Raw genomic sequence first — 10523 nt, 5'->3', positions numbered from 1 at the left:
GTGCCGAGCTTTATCTGAAAGAACCCACTTGTGTAGAACCCACTTGGCTGCTTGAAAGCAATTGTGTCATTTCCTTGAGGGAAGTGGCATTAGCTTCCAATGCATGGATAGTTTCTCAACTCCAACGCACTGCCCCAAAAACAATGCTGCTTCCGGGGAAGATTTCCTCCATTTTGTTTTATTCATTTATGGAAACATGGGCGTCGCTGACTGGCCGGTATTTATTGTCCATCCCTAGTTGCCCTTGGAGAACAGTTGAGAGTCAACCACATTGCTGTGGCTCTGGAGTCACATGTAGGCCAGACCAGGTAAGGACGGCAGATTTCCTTCCCTAAAGGACATTAGTGAACCAGATGGGTTTTTCCGACAATCAGCAATGGTTTGATGGTCATCATTAGATTCTTAATTCCAAATTTTTTTATTGAATTCAAATTCCACCAACTGTCGTGGCGGGATTCAAACCAGGGTCCCCAGAACATTATCTGAGTTTTTGGATTAGATGTCTGGCGATAATATCACTAAGCCATCGCCTCCCCACATGTGCATTTGTAATGAATCTGTAAGTTTGTTAATCGATATTCCTTCACTCGACGTCGGCAGGGAATCCCCTCTCACAATGAACCAGATAATTTTAAGGCCACTTTGTTGTTTAGCTGTGCGTCTGACACAATCTTTTGCATTCAGTGCTGTACCTGCCGTCCAGTAGAAGATTCCAGCATAGCTGCCTGTTTCAAACAAATGCCATAACTCTGAACTGCCAGATCATTTTAAAGAAATCAAAGCATTCTGGTTTGCACTGCAGGGGAAAATACTGCCTTGAGGTCTGCAGTGCAAACAGAAGTCATTATATTACAGTTAACACAGGAACCATTCATGCTGCTCAAGCCTTTCTGAGGAATAAATATTTTCCATTCAATTTTATTTTGTCAATGTTTATCTAATGATGAATAGCTTAATATGTCATAAATGAAGGCGGGAAAAGCGTACAAAATGGCTCTCTTTTACGCTCTTTGAAGTAAAATAAAACAAGTAATCTTGTTTTATTTTTGGATGCGAAGCATAAATGTTTCGCAGTCCGCAGAGGGTTAAAGTTGAACTTGAAACCAGAAACGACATCAGAAGCACAGCTGATGTCTGTGATGTGTGAGTTCACTGTGTAAAAATGTCTGAAGCACACAGCATTTTCCAATCGATGGTCGTGCAGTCGGGAAGCTTTCCAAAGGAAAAGAGAGTGAAGTTTTCTTTTCATTTCTTTCTTCGGAGTGCTGATGTTGAGCCGGCCGCTCAGATATTCAGCACAAATCATTCTGCTAAAATCGATCCACTTCGAGACTTGATTTGTTGCTGCAAACCTCTTGCCCACGAGGCTTCTCTCTCGTGCCCCCCCCCCTTTTTTTTTGAACTTCTGAGTGAAATGCAATCTGATGGCTTTTTGTAATAAATCCGGATGCTTTCCAGCTTTATCAACACACTTAACAGCCATTAAAAATCCCGACACACACAAAAAATTAAGTAGTTCCTGGCGTTACTTCTGAGGTTTGAAGTCTGCAGATGTCTGGCAGTAATATATATGTTTTAAGGAAAGCAAGTTGTACACCTGCACCTAACAAAGGTCAGGATGGCAATTAGTTCATTCATTAATTTCTTTGAATCAGGTTGTGTAACTATGCTCAGATACATCACTGAAGCAGCAAAGGGCTGGACCTACAGGAGGTAAGCTAAGTAATTAGATATGGTCCACAAAGGGCCAGAGGCATCTCTCTCCATTAGGGAGAGACAATTGGTTATGTATAGCTTGAGGGGCACCACTTCACACATGTGGAACAAGGCAAGGAGGCAGGCATCCATGAACTACCACAGCCTGTAAAGGGATTGAACCTATGCAATGTATGTTATCCTGCATCACACTCGTAGCTATCTAACCAACTGAGCTAAACAATCCAGATTAGCTTAGATGGCTGGACAGCTGGTTAGCGATGCAGAGCAATGCCACCAGCACGGGTCCAATTCCCGTACCGGCTGAGGTTATGTTTAGGGCAACATGGTAGCACAGTGGTTAGCACTGCTGCCTCACAGCGCCAGGGACCAGGGTTCGATTCCAGCCTTGAGTGACTGTCTATGTGGAGTTTGCACGTCCTCCCCGTGTCTGCATGGGCTTCCTCCGGGTCCTCCGGTTTCCTCCCACAGTCCAAAGATATGCAGATTAGGTGGATTGGCAATGTTCAATTGCTCCTTAGTGTCCCAGGATGCACAGGTTAGAAGGATTAACGGGGTAAATATGTGGGGTTACAGGGATAGAGCCTGGGTGGGATTGTTGTCAGTGCAGACTCGATAGGCTGAATGGCCTCCTTCTGCACTGTAGGGTTTCTACGGTTCTATGAAGATGTGTGGGTTAGATGGATTAGCCATGGAAAATGTTGTGGGGAAAGGGCAGGGGAGAAGGCCTGGGTGAGATGCACTGTTGGAGAGTCCATGCAGACTCGCTGGGCCAAATGGCCTTTTCTGCGCTGTAGGGATTCTATGATTCTTTGATGAACCCACAGAAGAAGGTGGTGTTGTGGGAGGAGGTTCTCAATAACTGAACAGGTCCTACTCATTTGCAATAGAAAACGTTTGACACAAAGTGTGTCACTAACATTGACTGATAATACTAAAAGCGAGCAGAAAAGCCCGTTTTATTTTTAACCATAAACACAGTTACACATTGGTTATTTCTAGCAAGATAGAACCCTTTTAAGATTATGTAGTAGATTCAAACCTCAGTACTATGGAATAGCTTAAAGGAGTTTAAGTCATCATTTCCCACTCCTTGCCTTGTGAATCATGTATAATGGAGATCTTAAGAGCTTGAAAACTCAAATGATTTCTAAAACCATTACAAACAGAATAAACTGATGTGGTGGGATACGTTAAGCACAGCCCCAGGCAATAGAACATGTTTTCTGTAGGGAAACTACCTTGCTTTCTGGGTCCAAATTGCAAATTTGCTCTTTTGCAATTTTCCCTCTTTCTCTCCATTTTAAACATAAAGCAATATTATAGAATCATACAGCACAGAAGGAGGCCATTGGGCCAATTGTGCCTGTGTTGTTGGAAAGAGTCAAACAATTTGTCCCAAAAACCCACATTTCTTTCCAGGTCAAGTATTTATCTAATTCCCTTCTGAAAATTACTATTGAGTTTGCTTCAAACAATATTTCCAGCAATGTCAAAATGATTCTCCTCATTTCTCCCCTGAACTTTTTTGGTAATTATCTTCTGGTTGCTGATCCCATTGCCGTTGATAGAATATTCTCTCAATCTACTCTGTCAAATCCCCTCAGATTGCGTGTAATCGGAAGCTTTAATCTGTCCTTTAAAGTGAGTTTGCTATGCTGCTAAGCCATACAGACCATGAAAGACTCAGGTTTAAACCTTAAGGTGAAATTCTAACCATTCCCCACTCCCCCCTCCCCCCCGCACCGTGGGTAGGACAGGAGTGCAACAAGAGTGGGTTAAATATGTGAGACCTGACCCCAATTAATCTTGGAGACACCTTCTAGTTTAACCACAGTGGGTTTGGGTCAACTCTGAAGAGGTTGGAACATCACTATACTATGCTGATGAGGTTCTGTTTCTTGGAATTTGGGAGCCACTTCCATTTAATGTCTTCAGCTTGGGAAATCTGGCAGCTTCAGGAAGCCTGGAGATTCCTGCGAGAGCAGGCAAGTACATTTTATAGTATTGCTTATGGGCCAAGAGAAGCAAGCATGCTTTTCCAAGCCTTCCGTGATTTATCATGGTCTGCCAACCCTTCCGCAATCTGCCAACTCCACCCTGATCTGTCTCCCTTTTGCAATCCTCCCCACCCCCTCCCCCTCCCCCGTGATTTGCTTCCTTCTCCATGATTAGCTTTCTCACGTGATCAACTCTCTCCCACAGTAGTTACGTCCCACCATCTGCCCCACTCCCTGCAATTTACGCCCCCTCTCTCCATGTAATATACCCCAGTGATCTGCCCCTCTATCCCCATGTCGTTCTTTCCCTCTCTCATTGCTGCAGCAAACCAGCTGGCACTGACTGCTTAGGCTTGAAGATGAAAGCAGCCACTTGGATACAATACCAAAGTGCAGCTTGTAAAGGGGAGAATGGCCTCATCCCTCAATGACTCTCAATTGGTGTTAAAGTCACAATGAAACATTACTGGGGCTGTTCACAATCTAAAGCTTGGGCTCTCACCTCACAGAATCCTGCTTCTCCTTCAGAAAAGGGGCAGCACGGTGGCACGGTGGTTAGCACTGCTGCCTCATTTCTCCAGGGACCCGTGATCGATTCCAGCATTAGGTCACTGTCTGTGTGCTGTTTACATGTTCTCTCCGTGTCTGCGTGCATTTCCTCCGGGTGCTCCGGTTTCCTCCCACAGTCCAAAGATTGGCCATGCTAAATTGCCCCTGAGCGTCAGGGGGATTAGCAGGGTAAATACATGGGGTTACGGGGACAGGGCCTGGGTGGGATTGTTGCCAGTGCAGGCTCGATGGGCCGAATGGCCCCTTTCTGCACTGTAGGGATTCTATGATTCTATGAAAAATGAATTGGCACATCCTGGATTTGGCTGGCGAGGGGCATGTTGCAGGTGAGCTTCTGGCAGCTTCCACCTCCAGGTTAGGATGTCTCTTTAGTAACCTCATGTCGTGAGGCATTTTCCTTACAAAATCCATGTTTGTAACTATGGTGATGTGATGAAATGCTTGCTGTTGGCTGATGTCACCATGGTGATTTGCGACTGGTCCAAAACTGCTCTCTCAAGGGACGTCGAGGAATGGATGATGTCACGAGGATGAAATCATTTGAAACAACAGACTTCGTTTCAGACTCGGAAAACAAAGGCTTTTTAAAAAAAATTGTAAACAAAGCATCAAGAACAATCAAGCCGTTTAATGCATTTCTTTACTTTTGCATGCGACTTTCTTTCACAAATGTAGGAAATAAGGGGAAAAAAGGATGTTTTTCTTTTTGTAAAAAGATGCACATTCCATGGAGAAACATAGATAGCTTTGAGTGTTGTAATGTTTTATTTAATAGGGGGTTCAATATCCCTAAAAGCAGGCAATGTGTGATTAACCTGTACCATTCAATGAATTCAGTTTATTAGTCACAAGTACACTTACATTAATGCTGCAATGAAGTTACTGCGAAAATCTCCTAGTCGCCACACTTGTGCGCCTGTGCAGGTATTCAGGGAGAATTTAGCATGGCCAATGCGCCCAACCAGCACTACGGGGAGTGGGCTTGGGTAAAATCCCCTGTTGGAGAGTTGGTGTACACTCAATAGGCCGAATGGCCTCCTTCTGCACTGTAGGGATTCTATGATCTTCAATCACAACTCATAGCTAACATTGATGTGCTTCATATCCTACAGTTGGCACTGCTGCAAGCATCTCGCCCACATTACACGTTGCCAGCTATTCATCCACGTCATCCACATCAGCCAAACAGATTGCAAAATAGTCACTGATAAGCCCTCTTGAAAGACAGAAGCATACATAGCCAGAGGCAGCAGGAACTAACTGGAGAGGACAGGCTCGCCTGCATGAAGGAGATGGTGCTGGGAACCAGTGAGGCATCCATTCCTAAGGCCTTGTCCATCGATGGGGCTGAAACCATTGAAAATGATGGAGCCTCTCATCCAAACCACCTTGTCATATCCCACTTGCCCCCTTCTCAGGAAGACAACATTTGTCTTCCCACCACTGCCACTCTGCCAGTGCTCTTGTTGTTGCCTGTCAGGCAGCCAGCCCAGACTGCCGCTGTCCATGTCAAGATGGTTCAGTTGGAACCCAGGCCTTCTAGGTTTAGTGTTGTTCAATGTTCTTCTCTATCGATAGTCAGTAACTGTAGTATCTTGCAAAGACAGGCGACTACCAAGTAGGTTAATGAATGAACAGTTTATTAAGGTAAATAACTAGGTACAGAGAGTGATATAAAGCCTACTGTACTCCACCACTCCAGACTCCTAACTGCGAGGAAAACCTGCAATCAGCACCAGGAATTGTACGTTCCGGCCCGATTGGCCGAATTGGTCACATGACCCTCCAAGAGCTTGCCCCTTAAAGGGGCAAACTACCATAGCAACTAAGGCATCGGGTAGCATTGTGCAGGATAAGGACATGCCAACGCACAAGAAAACAGCCATTAAGGGAATGCACAAGGTGATTAGTTAACTTAGTATAGCACACTTTGATTTATAACTAGGTTTGGAATGGTTATTTTGTCGTGGCTTTTATTATTTTATTGTGGCGGAAAAAGCATTGTGCTGGTCAGTGTGAGAGGAATGGTAAGCTGTGGGACAGGTGGTGCATGGGAGATTGGGATTACAGGTACCACCCGTGGATGAAATCTTCATGAAGAATGCATACAGAAAAGGGGCCAAGTTGCCTTCTCACTTCTTCTTCCTCCTCTTCCTCATGCTCCTCCTCATGTTCCTACTTCTCAGCTGCTCACCATAAAGCTGGTGGGAAGAACTGACCCTCATGATGGCAAACTTGTGCTGCATGCAGCAGAACATCAGAAGTCTAGACGCTTGCTGTGCCAGGTATTGTCAAGTTCCTCAAGTAGAGCCCAGGCAGCAGAAATGTTGTCTCAGCATTTGAGCAGTTTGTTCTATCACAATTCTCGTGGCAGCATGGCTTTCATTATATACGTGCTGCGCAAAGGTCCTTGTGTTGCACGCCAGAGTCACCAGCCATGTCATCAATGAAGAGCCCTTGTTGCCACTCTCTGATTCACCGCGGTGGTTAAGTGCAGCTGGCATGGTGGACTGCCACAGAATGAAGGCACCATGGGCACTGCCTTTCTTTTGATTTCAGTGTAGGGAAGAGTTGACATGCGCCACCTACAAAGTCAGTTTTGTGCTTTCAATTGCATCCTGCATCATGGGGAAAGATGCAATCCCAGTGAAGCTGCGTACCTGCTTGACTTTGGCAACAGCGATTAAATGCAGTTTAACGTGATTACATGTAGTTAGTCTCTTGGAATAGAGACAGACTCCATGACAACCTTACACAATAGTGGACAGCGAATTGCAAGACGTTGGAAAATGCTGCTTTGGATTGACATCCTGCTATGCATATTACTGGCAGACATTCATCATGTGTGCGCGTGCACCAAGACTCCCATGTCCGGCACGATTCACCCTTCAGTATGCATGCATGCCGCGGATGCCGTTTCGGAACTCCCATGGTACTTGCAGCACCGATGGTAGTTATGATGTGGAGATGCCGGCGTTGGACTGGGGTAAGCACAGTAAGAAGTCTCACAACACCAGGTTAAAGTCCAACAGGTTTATTTGGTAGCAAATACCATAAGCTTTCGGAGCACAGCTCCTTCGTCAGATGGAGTGGATATCTGTTCTCCAACAGTGCACAGACACAGAAATCAAGTTACAGAATACTAATTAGAATGCAAATCTCTACAGCCAGCCAGGTCTTAAAGGTACAGACAATGTGGGTGGAGGGAGCATTCAACACAGGTTAAAGAGATGTGTATTGTCTCCAGACAGAACAGCTAGTGCGATTCTGCAAGATCAGGGGGAAAGCTGTGGGGGTTACTGATAATGTGACATAAATCCAACATCCTGGTTTAGGCCGTCCTCATGTGTGCGGAACTTGGCTATCAGTTTCTGCTCAGCGACTCTGCGCTGTCGTGTGTCATGAAGGCCGCCTTGAGAACGCTTACCTGAAGATCCAAGGCTGAATGCCCGTGACTGCTGAAGTGCTCCCCCACAGGAAGAGAACAGTCTTGCCTGGTGATTGTCGAGCGGTGTTCATTCATCCGTTGTCGTAGCGTCTGCATGGTTTCCCCAATGTACCATGCCTCGGGACATCCTTTCCTCCAGCGTATCAGGTAGACAACGTTGGCCGAGTTGCAAGAGTAGGTACCGTGTACCTGGTAGATGGCATTCTCACGTGAGATGATGGCATCATCATACTGAACAGAACGGATTACTGCAGAGAAGTGTACCGACAACTGAACAACGAGGAACACTACAGACAGTTACCCACAGATCCGACCAAAGAACACACCCGTCAACTCAACACTCTGATCAAAACCTTTGATCCGGACCTTCAGAGCACCCTCCGTGCTCTCATCCCATGTACTCCACGCGTTGGAGATCTCTACTGCCTCCCAAAAATACACAAGGCAAACACACCCGGCCGTCCCATCGTTTCAGGAAATGGAACCCTGTGCGAGAACCTCTCCGGCTATGTCAAGGGCATCTTGAAACCCACTGTACAAAGAACCCCCAGCTTTTGTCGCGACACTACGGACTTCCTACAGAAACTCAACACACATGGAGCATTTGAACCAGGAGCACTCCTCGTCACAATGGATGTCTCGGCACTCTACACCAGCATCCCCCACGATGATGGCATTGCTGCAACGGCCTCAGTACTCAATGCCGTCAACTGCCAGTTTCCAGGTGCAATTTAACAACTCATCCGCTTCATCCTGGACCACAATATCTTCACCTTCAACATCCAGTTCTTCATCCAGACACATGGAACAGCCATGGGGACAAAATTCGCACCTCAATATGCCAACATCTTCATGCACAGGTTCGAACAAGACTTCTTCACCGCACAGGACCTTCAACTGATGCTATACACTAGATACATCGATGACATTTTCTTCCTTTGGAGTCATGGTGCGCAATCACTGAAACAACTATATGATGACATCAACAAGTTCCATCCCACCATCAGACTCACCATGGACTACTCTGCGGAATCGGTTGCATTCTTGGACACACGCATCTCCATTAAGGACGGTCACCTCAGCACCTCACTGTACCGCAAGCCCACGGATAACCTCATGATGCTCCACTTCTCCAGCTTCCACCCTAAACACGTAAAAGAAGCCATCCCCTACGGACAAGCCCTCCGAATACACAGGATCTGCTCGGATGAGGAGGATCGCAACAGACACCTCCAGACGCTGAAAGATGCCCTCATAAGAACAGGATATGGTGCTCGACTCATCGATCAACAGTTCCGACGCGCCACAGCGAAAAACCGCACCGACCTCCTCAGAAGACAAACACGGGACACGGTGGACAGAGTACCCTTCGTCGTCCAGTACTTCCCCGGAGCGGAGAAGCTATGGCATCTCCTCCGGAGCCTTCAACATGTCATTGATGAAGACGAACATCTCGCCAAGGCCATCCCCACACCCCCACTTCTTGCCTTCAAACAACCACGCAACCTCAAACAGACCATTGTCCGCAGCAAACTACCCAGCCTTCAGGAGAACAGTGACCACGACACCACACAACCCTGCCACAGCAACCTCTGCAAGATGTGCCGGATCATCGACACGGATGCCATCATCTCACGTGAGAACACCATCTACGGTACCTACTCTTGCAACTCGGCCAACGTTGTCTACCTGATACGCTGCAGGAAAGGATGTCCCGAGGCATGGTACATTGGGGAAACCATGCAGACGCTACGACAACGGATGAATGAACACCGCTCGACAATCACCAGGCAAGACTGTTCTCTTCCTGTGGGGGAGCACTTCAGCAGTCACGGGCATTCAGCCTTGGATCTTCAGGTAAGCGTTCTCCAAGGCGGCCTTCATGACACACGACAGCGCAGAGTCGCTGAGCAGAAACTGATAGCCAAGTTCCGCACACATGAGGACGGCCTAAACCGGGATGTTGGATTTATGTCACATTATCAGTAACCCCCACAGCTTTCCCCCTGATCTTGTAGAATCTCACTAGCTGTTCTGTCTGGAGACAATACACATCTCTTTAACCTGTGTTGAATGCTCCCTCCACCCACATTGTCTGTACCTTTAAGACCTGGCTGGCTGTAGAGATTTGCATTCTAATTAGTATTCTGTAACTTGATTTCTGTGTCTGTGCACTGTTGGAGAACAGATATCCCACTCCATCTGACGAAGGAGCAGTGCTCCGAAAGCTTATGGTATTTGCTGCCAAATAAACCTGTTGGACTTTAACCTGGTGTTGTGAGACTTCTTACTGTACTTGCAGCACATGCAGAAAGTGGGCGCTAATTAACCCAATTTCGTGCCTAATGTATTGACTGAAGCTTTCGAGGAATCGCTGTCACTTTAGCCAGTTGGTTTTGGTTAGGTGTTCAGGCCGCTAAGCCGAAAGGCCGTGAGCTTTGGAAGCCCAACTGCAGCAGACTGCCTGCCAAGTCAAAATGTATGGAATAAGTGACTGCTACTCCTGCAGTACAAGGCCCTAACACACGCAGAGTGATATCTTCAACCAAGATGGTCAGGCTTGTCTGCCTCACGTAATCATTTGGGCCGGGATTCCTCCCTTGGACTCCAGGGGGTTGAGCTCCATTCTTGAAAACATCTTGATCAATAAAGATATCTTCACTTTCAAGGTCATTAAAATGCTACTTTTAACTTGTTTAACATGGACAGAGGCCGCAGGAATTTCAAACTCAGCTGGGAGTGTCGCCATGTACAAGGAGGTGGGGGTGGAGAGACTCGAGCAATTCTGA

Source organism: Mustelus asterias, chromosome 26 (assembly GCF_964213995.1).
Source record: "Mustelus asterias chromosome 26, sMusAst1.hap1.1, whole genome shotgun sequence".
Classification (NCBI taxonomy): Eukaryota; Metazoa; Chordata; class Chondrichthyes; order Carcharhiniformes; family Triakidae; genus Mustelus; species Mustelus asterias.
Note: the sequence above shows the minus strand (reverse complement) of the source record.